The sequence below is a fragment of the Podarcis melisellensis genome, assembly GCF_964234715.1.
Source record: "Podarcis melisellensis genome assembly, chromosome: 3".
Classification (NCBI taxonomy): domain Eukaryota; kingdom Metazoa; phylum Chordata; class Lepidosauria; order Squamata; family Lacertidae; genus Podarcis; species Podarcis melisellensis.
Window position 1 is genome coordinate 76,374,501 of NC_138530.1, and position 10,256 is coordinate 76,384,756.

The window sequence follows — 10,256 nt, forward strand, 5'->3', positions numbered from 1 at the left end:
CTTTGTAGCTTAAACTTGGAAGCTGACAAGGCTGATTTAATCTTCTAGAAGCATTAATCCAGGATGCTTTAATGCGGGCTTAAAAACAACAATCAAACATTGTTTTGTGAAGAAATAAAAGTAGCCTTTACTTACATAATCCAGGTCTTGAAGCCGCAATTATGGTAGCAAAATGAAGGCAGATTTATAACTACTAAGGTAAAGGAAAAGGTACCTCTGACCGTTAGGTCCAGTCGCAGACAACTCTGGGGTTGCGAGCTCATCTTGCTCTATAGGCCGAGGGAGCTGGCGTTTGTCCGCAGACAGCTTCCGGGTCATGTGGCCAGCATGACTAAGCTGCTTCTGGCGAACCAGAGCAGTGCACGGAAACGCCGTTTACTTTCCTGCCAGAGCGGTACCTATTTATCTACTTGCACTCTGACGTGCTTTTGAACTGCTAGGTTGGCAGGAACAGGGACCGAACAATGGGAGCTCATCCCGTTGCGGGGATTTGAACTGCCGAGCTTCTGATCAGCAAGTCCTAGGCTCTGTGGTTTAGACCACAGCATCACCTGCGCCCCTAACTACTAAGTTACGAAAGTACAAAATGTACATTCAAAAATGGTGTCTGAGCTGCAGAGCTGACATGCCTGGTGAAGTCAGCTTGGAAGCATGAAGAAGAAATGCCTAGGCAGAAAGTATGGAAGCAGGAAGCTGCTAATACAAAGGAAGTGATCTCACAGTTATCTGTAGTAAATTTTTACAGCTCTGTGAGCCTCAGGCCCTTCACATGCCTATCTGGCAAAACATGGATTGTTCATTTGACTGCAATAATGTCCCACACTCCATAAAGCGTCCTTGGGACTCGTCTCTAAAGCAACATCCATCAAGAGGAAACATTCTAAGCAGATATACGATAGGTTCCACAGCCTTGAGATTAAATTATAGCTGGGTAAATTGGGATAGTAGTGGGAAAGTATAGGTAATATTTGCTTCTGTTGCACCTGAAGTAGTGCAGGTCCACATATTGGGGGGGGGGCATAGGCCCCTTTTCAGCTCCTGCAGGCCACACACCAGCCAAGTTGGGGGGGGGGGAGGCTAAAGTGAAAGGATGCTAAAGATACCTTTGCACAACAAGCTTCTTTCTACATGCTCTCTTGATCCTCCATTCAGGCAAGCAAAAAGAGCAATGAGAGTTAAGGATAAATTCAAACTAGGCAAAGTAACCTTCAAGGAGGTTGCAGTGTAGAGAGAGCCAGTGTGGTGTAGTGGTGAAGAAGAAGAAGAAGAAGAAGAAGAAGAAGAAGAAGAAGAAGAAGAAGAAGAAGAAGAAGAAGAAGAAGAAGAAGAAGAGGAGTAGGAGTTTGGATTTGATATCCCGCCTTTCACTCCCTTTAAGGAGTCTCAAAGCGGCTAACATTCTCCTTTCCCCTCCTCCACAACAAACACTCTGTGAGGTGAGTGGGGCTGAGAGACTTCACAGAAGTGTGACTGGCCCAAGGTCACCCAGCAGCTGCATGTGGAGGAGCGGAGACGCGAACCCGGTTCCCCAGATTAGAGACTACCGCTCTTAACCACTACACCACACTGGTAGACTTGTAATCTGGTGAACCGGGTTCGCTTCCCTGCTCCTCCACATGCAGCTGCTGGGTGACCTTGGGCTAGTCACACTTCTCTGAAGTCTCTCAGCCCCACTCACCTCACAGAGTGTTTGTTGTGGGGGAGGAAGGGAAAGGAGATTGTTAGCTGCTTTGAGACTCCTTAGGGTAGTGATAAAGCGGGATATCAAATCCAAACTCTTCTTCTTGTTCTCTTCTTCTAGGGCTCCTGACCTAAGATTTTGAAACCCAGGTAGAGTCCTCAAGGGCCACATTTGGCCTCAGGGACTGAAGTTGCCCACCCCTGGTGTATCATGTTGGCTCGCCAAATGGTGAAAGCCTCACTAGGCTCATACCTGGGTAAGTGTGATGGCCTGGGATTCCGAGTCTGACAGCGATCCGGAGGAATCCCAGCCGGCACAGGAGTCCCCGCCTCCAGGGCCGGTTGAACTGGGGCAAGGCCTAGTTGCTGAGGAAACTCAAGAGCAGGCACCAGGTGAAAGCATTCAGGCCCCAGAGGTGCTGGAAGACTCAGTGGCTACAGGTGAGCCTCCCCCGGGGCCCAGTAACCCTTCGGCCTCTCCTGATCTGCAGAGGCTTAGGGCAGAGAGGCGAAGGGAACTGGTGTCTCCCAGGAGGAGTGCTCGCCTTAAGGCCAAGAGAGGCGGGGCTTCTGGGGGCCGGGACCGCCCCCGGCCTTAGAAGAAGATAAAGGCCAGGCAGCCCGGTCCCAGGTTGCGGGAGCAACGTCGTTGTGAAGTAACTGCTTTACCCAGTCCTTGTTTGGCACTCCCAGTGTGCCTATTCCTCGCCTGGATTCCTGCTTCTGCCTTACCAGTGTTCCTGCTTCCTCGCCTGGATTCCTGCTTCTGCCTTACCAGTGTTCCTGCTTCCCCGCCTGGATTCCTGCTTCTGCCTTACCAGTGTTCCTGCTTCCCCGCCTGGATTCCTGCTTCTGCCTTACCAGTGTTCCTGCTTCCCCACCTGGACTCCTGCTTCTGCCCTACCTCCGTTCCTGCTGACCTGCCCGGCTCCCTGTTGATCTTGGCCTACGGTAATAATACCTCATCCCCCCTGGGACCAGCACAGTTTGCTCCCGCCGCACCCGCACCCCCCCCTTCGTAGGGGTGCGTTCGGGAAGAGCCAGAGGCCATGGCTGACCAGGCGGCTGCACTGGTGGATTTGGCCCAGAGGAACCAGACCTTGACTCACACCGTGCAGCAGCTCAGTGACGCGGTTGTGGCACTTCAGCAACGCTTGGAAGCCCTGCCGGCTCCTGGGGCCGACGCCCCGGCTCCTGGCAAGTACCCAGTGGCTTTGCCTGAGAAATTTGATGGAGCCCCGGCCAGCTTTCCCATGTTCCTGGCCCAGGCCAAGCTGTATATTCAGGGGCGAGCCCGGAACTTTCCTGACGACCGCACCAAGGTGCACTTTTTGATTAGTTTGTTAAAGGACCAGGCGGCCAAGTGGGCGTTGCCGCTACTCAGACAAGACTCCCCCTTGCTGGCAGACTATATGGGGTTTTGCAATCGTTTAGAGGCCGCGTTCGGCAATCCCCAGAAAGGGAGTCAAGCCAACCGGGCGATTCGGCGTTTGAAACAGGGCAAGTCCACGGTGGCCGCATATACCACGGAGTTTCGGCTGTTGGCACAGGACTTGACCTGGAATGATTCGGCACTGCGGGACCAGTATCTTGAAGGGCTTTCAGACGAGGTACTGGACCAGTTGGCCACAATGGAACGCCCCACCACGCTAGATACTCTCATTCAACGGTGTCTACAAATAGACGATCGGTTGGAGGATCGTCGTCAGGCCCGGGGTCGCCGACACTTCCAGTTCACGGCTCCAGCTTTTTCCGGCAGCCCCACGGTCACAACTGATGTAACGGAGGAGCCTATGCAGCTCGGGGCAGTGCGGCCACGCCTTTCCCCCGCAGAGAAGGCGCGGCGTCGGGAGGGAAATCTCTGTCTTTACTGTGGCGGAAGTGGACACTTCGCTCGGTCTTGTCCCGAGAAACGCCAGCCGCAGGGAAACCGCCAACCCCAGTAGCTGAAGGCCCTGGCTACCTGGGGTCCCAAACAGCACAGAATGGGGCCGCGCCAATTGAATTACAACACCTTATGGTTCCGGTACGTCTATACCCTCCAGGAGGGCCATGGATTCTTACCCATGCTCTGGTGGATTCAGGGGCAACCCGCTCTTATATGGACGCTGCTTTTGCTGCCCAGCATCGGGTGCCACTTCGGAACAAGCCAGAACCGGTACAGGTGGAGGCAATCGACGGGCGGCCACTGCGTTCGGGCGCCGTCACTCAAGAGACCCAGCCCCTGGTCCTGTGCCTCCAGCAGCACCGTGAGATGCGAACTCTGGATATTGCCTCCATGCCCCGGTTCCCTCTGGTGCTTGGGATGGACTGGCTGGAGGCTCACAATGTGCAGATTGACTGGGTCAATCGGACTGTACACTTCCCAGACCCCAATTCTCCTGCTGAGACTGAGATGCTAGCAGCTGCGCCCACTGAGGAGGCTGCTGCGGCGCTCCCCGCTGAGTACCGAGACTATCACGACGTGTTCGAGGAACGGGGGGCAGACCAGCTGCCGCCGCACCGGTCCTTCGACTGCGGCATAGACCTCCAGCCCGGAGCGCCTCTACCGGTGAGTCGCTTATACTCGTTAACAGAGCCAGAGCGCGAGGCTTTGCAGGACTTCTTGCGCAAGAACCTGGAGCGTGGGTTCATTAGACCTTCTACCTCGCCCACTGCTGCGCCAGTGCTCTTTGTTAAAAAGAAATGTGGGGAGCTCCGCCTTTGCCATGATTACCGGGCCCTGAACAAAATTACCATCCCGGACCGGTACCCCTTGCCCCTTATTTCGGAGTTACTGGAGCGGGTGCAAGGGGCGCAGGTGTTCACCAAGCTAGACCTCCGGGGAGCCTACAATTTGATTCGGATCCGCGCCGGGGATGAGTGGAAGACAGCATTCGGGACCCGGTATGGACAGTTCGAATACCTGGTTATGCCCTTTGGTTTGTGCAACGCGCCTGCTGTGTTCCAACGGTACATCAACCACGTGTTCCAGGACTTGCTAGACAAGTACGTGGTGGTGTACCTGGATGACATTCTGGTTTACTCTCGTGACCCGGCGTGCCACGAGGGCCATGTCCGGACCGTGCTGCAGCGCTTGCGCGAGCATCGTCTGTATGCAAAGCTCAGCAAGTGCGAGTTCCATCAGCAGTCAGTGGACTTCCTGGGTCATCGACTCTCACCAGGTGGGGTGCAAATGGATCCTGGGAAGGTGGCAGCGGTTCGAGAATGGGCGGCACCTCGGAACCGCAAGGACCTACAGCGTTTCCTGGGGTTCGCCAACTATTACCGGACCTTCATTGCGGATTATGCTCACCGCACCACCCCGTTGACCCGGCTTCTGCGCCCCAAGACGCCGTTTTCCTGGGACAAGGAGGCGGAGGAGGCATTTCAAGGGTTGAAGGCCTGTTTCCAGAGAGCGCCAATCTTGCAACATCCGGATCCTTCTCGACCCTTTGTGGTAGAGACTGACGCCTCCAGTACGGCTCTCGGTGCCGTCCTGTCTCAGCAGCACGAACCGGAAGCGCCACTCTTACCCTGCGCCTTCTATTCCCGCCAGCTCCTTCCAGCGGAGCGTAACTATACCGTGTGGGAGCGGGAACTGCTGGCCATCAAGGTGGCCTTTGAGGTTTGGCGCCACCACCTTGAAGGAGCGAGACACCCGGTGGAGGTGAGAACCGACCACCGGAACCTGGAATACCTCCAGACCACCCGCAAGCTGAACCAAAGGCAGATCCGGTGGGCGTTGTTCTTTTCCCGGTTCCAGTTCCGGATCCGCTACATCCCTAGCTCCCAAAACCAGAAGGCGGATGCCCTGTCCCGGAAACCTGAAGACAACGCAGACACAGTTCAGCAAGCAGCACCCACCACGATCCTACCACCAGCTGCGTTCCTGGCCACCCAGGAGGTCGGGCCACTGCAGGCTCGGGTGCGGGAACAGCAGCGGGTCGACGCTTGGGCCCAGGAACGACTCCGGGAACTGGCCGAAGGATCATGCCCTCAGTATCCAGGGCTGGTCTCGCATCAGGGTCTTCTGCTGCACCACGGGCGCCTGTACATCCCACCAGGGCCGCTGCGGGCTGAGGTTCTCCGGATGACCCATGACGCTCCAGCGGCGGGGCACTTTGGGCGGTATCGGACCACCCATCTGGTAAGCCGTGAGTTTTGGTGGCCCCGTTTGAAGGCTGACGTGGCTCGCTACGTCGCTGGTTGTGACGTCTGCAGGCGGGCCAAGGGGCCTACCGGGCGACCCCCCGGCCTCCTTCAGCCGTTGCCGGTACCACCACGTCCTTGGCACACAGTTTCTCTAGACTTTGTAGTGGAGTTACCCCCGTCGCGTGGCTGCACCTGCCTTCTAGTTTTCTCCGACCACTTCACGAAGATGGTGCACTGTGCCCCCTGCCCATCCATACCCTCAGCTAAGGAAACCGCGCAGCTGTACCTTCAGCATGTCTTCCGCCTGCATGGCCTACCTGAGCGTGTAGTATCCGACCGCGGCGTTCAGTTCACGTCCCGGTTTTGGCGTGCTTTGCACCAGGCCCTTGGAACAGAGGTCTGTCTCTCATCTGCTTACCACCCACAGACTGATGGCCAGACGGAACGGGCGAACGCGGTACTGGAACAGTACCTCCGGTGTTACTGCAGCTACCAGCAGGACGACTGGGTCGACCACCTAGCATTGGCGGAGTTCGCTTATAACAACGCGGTGAATGCGTCCACCCAGCAGACCCCGTTCCAAGCCAGTTATGGCCTTCATCCACGGTTGTTTCCGGATGTGCTGCCGGCATCTGCGGTCCCTGCGGTGACAGAGTGGCTTCAGGAGCTCCAGTCCCAGCAACAGCTGTTGATGGAGCAGCTGCGCCAGGCCAAGGAGGCGTACAAGGTCCAGGCCGACCGCCACCGCCAGGTGGGGCCGGAACTTCACGTCGGTGATTTGGTATGGCTTTCCACTCGTCACCTCCACCCTTCTCGACCTTCGCGGAAACTGGACGCCCGGTTCACCGGCCCGTTCCCTATCGTGGACCAGGTCTCGCCGGTGGCATTCCGTCTCCGGTTGCCAGCAAACCTGAAGGTTCACCCGGTATTCCACAGGTCCCTTTTGAGTCCGGTGGCCCCACCCGACGAGTTCCACCCGGACCGTCCCCGACCGCAGCCAGTTTTGGTGCAGGGAGAGCCTGAGTACGAGGTGGAACGCATTCTGGACTCCCGATACCGCAGGGGAAGGCTGCAGTATCTCATTGACTGGAAGGGGTATGGGCCAGAGGACCGTTCCTGGGAACCAGCGGTCAACGTCCACGCACCTGCCTGCATCCGGGAGTTTCATGCAGCGTACCCCAGCAAGCCGGGTCCGGGCCCTCAAGTGAGGGGGGGCCTGGGAGGGGGGATGGTGTGATGGCCTGGGATTCCGAGTCTGAGAGCGATCCGGAGGAATCCCAGCCGGCACAGGAGTCCCCGCCTCCAGGGCCGGTTGAACTGGGGCAAGGCCTAGTTGCTGAGGAAACTCAAGAGCAGGCACCAGGTGAAAGCATTCAGGCCCCAGAGGTGCTGGAAGACTCAGTGGCTACAGGTGAGCCTCCCCCGGGGCCCAGTAACCCTTCGGCCTCTCCTGATCTGCAGAGGCTTAGGGCAGAGAGGCGAAGGGAACTGGTGTCTCCCAGGAGGAGTGCTCGCCTTAAGGCCAAGAGAGGCGGGGCTTCTGGGGGCCGGGACCGCCCCCGGCCTTAGAAGAAGATAAAGGCCAGGCAGCCCGGTCCCAGGTTGCGGGAGCAACGTCGTTGTGAAGTAACTGCTTTACCCAGTCCTTGTTTGGCACTCCCAGTGTGCCTATTCCTCGCCTGGATTCCTGCTTCTGCCTTACCAGTGTTCCTGCTTCCTCGCCTGGATTCCTGCTTCTGCCTTACCAGTGTTCCTGCTTCCCCGCCTGGATTCCTGCTTCTGCCTTACCAGTGTTCCTGCTTCCCCGCCTGGATTCCTGCTTCTGCCTTACCAGTGTTCCTGCTTCCCCACCTGGACTCCTGCTTCTGCCCTACCTCCGTTCCTGCTGACCTGCCCGGCTCCCTGTTGATCTTGGCCTACGGTAATAATACCTCATCCCCCCTGGGACCAGCACAGTAAATTTGCAATATGTTCTAATGCAGAGGTAAACACACAGGATTATGCTGACATTGTCTCTGATCTCTTGCCTTGCCTTATCAATTTACAATGGATTCATTTCTAGACTTGAACCTCCGGATCAAGTATATCTGCTTCTCCTCTCTGCCAAGTACTCCCTGTTCTCCCTACCCACTCTGGCAGGCATGCAACTTTTTAAGGCTGTGGCCATAGTCCAAAAGTTAACAAAAACCTGCCTTCATCGTTTGCTTTATCCGCTGAACCAAAGCTGGAAATGGAGGCTCAGTGAGGGACAGCAGTGGGAAATCTGTTGTTGGACTCCCAACTCTAGCCACTATCATTCTCACTATTATCATTACTATTAAATTTATCATCTGCCATTGACTGCAGGGCAGGCTACAATTTAAAATTCAATATGTGTCCTGAAAACACCAATCTCAGGTGCCAAATGCCAGGATAAAGAGGCGAATCCTTAGCATACATTAGCAACTCGGGATGTGGTAGATTTGGAAAGCCACTGTGGGTCACTGGTTAACCTGCTGCCACTCCCAGTTTAGAATTCCATATAGGCTGAATATTGTAGGTCATGGTGGTGACACAGGGCATACTGGAGACTTCAGACACCTGCTTCTTAGCTTGCTTGTAGCTTCCATGTGGTTCTAAAACTACTGATTTGTGATTCTCAGTCATCTATTGCTCTCCAGTTTCTGATGTAGGAAGTCTGCTTCAGAATGGATCGTGATTTGTACAATTACATGGTGTAAAGTAAAAGGAAGTCCTGTAGGTTAATATAGTCATTTAATGAGTTCATGTAACAACAGCTACAGTAAAAAAAAAACACACCACACCGCACAACTTATTTCAGATGGACTACAGGTACCTGTACACATTTGGTTGAAGTATGGTCCCCTTTGGTTGCAGACATCATTGTGGAGATATTTTTTTATCATTCCAACTTAATTGGGCACCCTGATGAAGGGGCTTGAATTTTTGTGTGCATCAAAAATTCACGTGAGAGAAAAACACTGTGATTCTTTTGAGAGGAGTAACATAATCTTCAATCTTACTGCCCCCATATTCCCATTGCAAACGTTCAAAATCATTTTCCATTTTACAATAACAGTAGTAACAGAAGAGAAGCACGAAAGGTAGAAGGGTTTCATGGAAAAAAGCAGAAGCACTGAGCAAGGGGAGCTTATGCTAGAGAACTTGAAGGAAAGAAAAAAAAAATGAACAGGAGGAGCTGGGAGTAATACAAGGTGAACAATGAATAAATATTAAGAATGGGAACCAGCATGGAAAATTCTGTGGGGATGCAAATGACAAAGGGAATGAGGGAAAGACTAAAACTTGTTCTAGTGGGGCAGATATTCCTGCCATGATTTCAAACCAATCACATTTTAAAGGGATCCAAGTTTGCTTCCACTTCAAACCCAGCTGCCTTGCCATAGCTCCCTTTCTCTTGTCTGGCTTGGAGCCAATCTGCACAAGTTAAATCATGAATGCAGAGAAAGCTGGCTTAAGGGCAGGCAGAACCTGGCATCAAAACTTGTTCGCAGTCAAGCATCCACCAAAGAAACCCAAAGTTGCTGCAAAGTAACTTAATACAATGGAAAACAGCAATGCTATTTTGTTGTTGTTAAACCAAATGTTCCATATATAATGGAAATTATGATTTCACTTATACTCCTAAGAGGTATAAATGCATCTAAATTACAGCAAACAGCAGGAACAGCAATGAAAAGAGTTACGCTGGGACAAACAATAACAAAAATCTCAATGAATGGCTGTTCGGGAGAATAATTTGCTCAATAAAACCAAGACATGTACAAAGACCTGACATAGGAACTAATGATAACCTTTTCCTAGCTTTTTCTTCTTTAAATGGATTAAATATTGTGTCTCATAATAAATGTATTACAAAGTTATAAACACCAGAGAGTGAAATACTATTAAACATCACATGTATCTAGCAATGGGACACCACAGAGTGTGTTTAAGAGATCACTTTAATGGGCATTTGTCAACATTTGTCCTCTAGCAATGATCTTAAACTGTGTCTCTGACACTGCCCCCCCCCTCCATTTGAACAAACTGGAAACTGTTATATATGCTAATATTAGGACTAAAATAATTTGGGGGATGCTAACTTTTTTAGCCACAACAATTTCTCTCCATAATGTTAAAATGACACAGAGCACTGTGTATTCCTGATACACAAACACACAATTAATTTGTGTGCAAAAAAAGCTCTAGTGACATTTCATTTTTAAGTGGTTGGTAATTTGGAAAGGAAAAATACAGAATACAGAGATATATGGTTGACTCCTGAGTAGTAGAACTCTTACAGGTGAAAATTTAGCCAATTGTTTCTTCTCTCTGAAGCCCCCTATACCTCATAGAAATCAACTCTGGAGAGTTGGCAGGGTCTCTGTAGCAAAGGACGGAGAAATGCAAGGGCTGCTCGGGGGAGGGGGTTGTTTTCT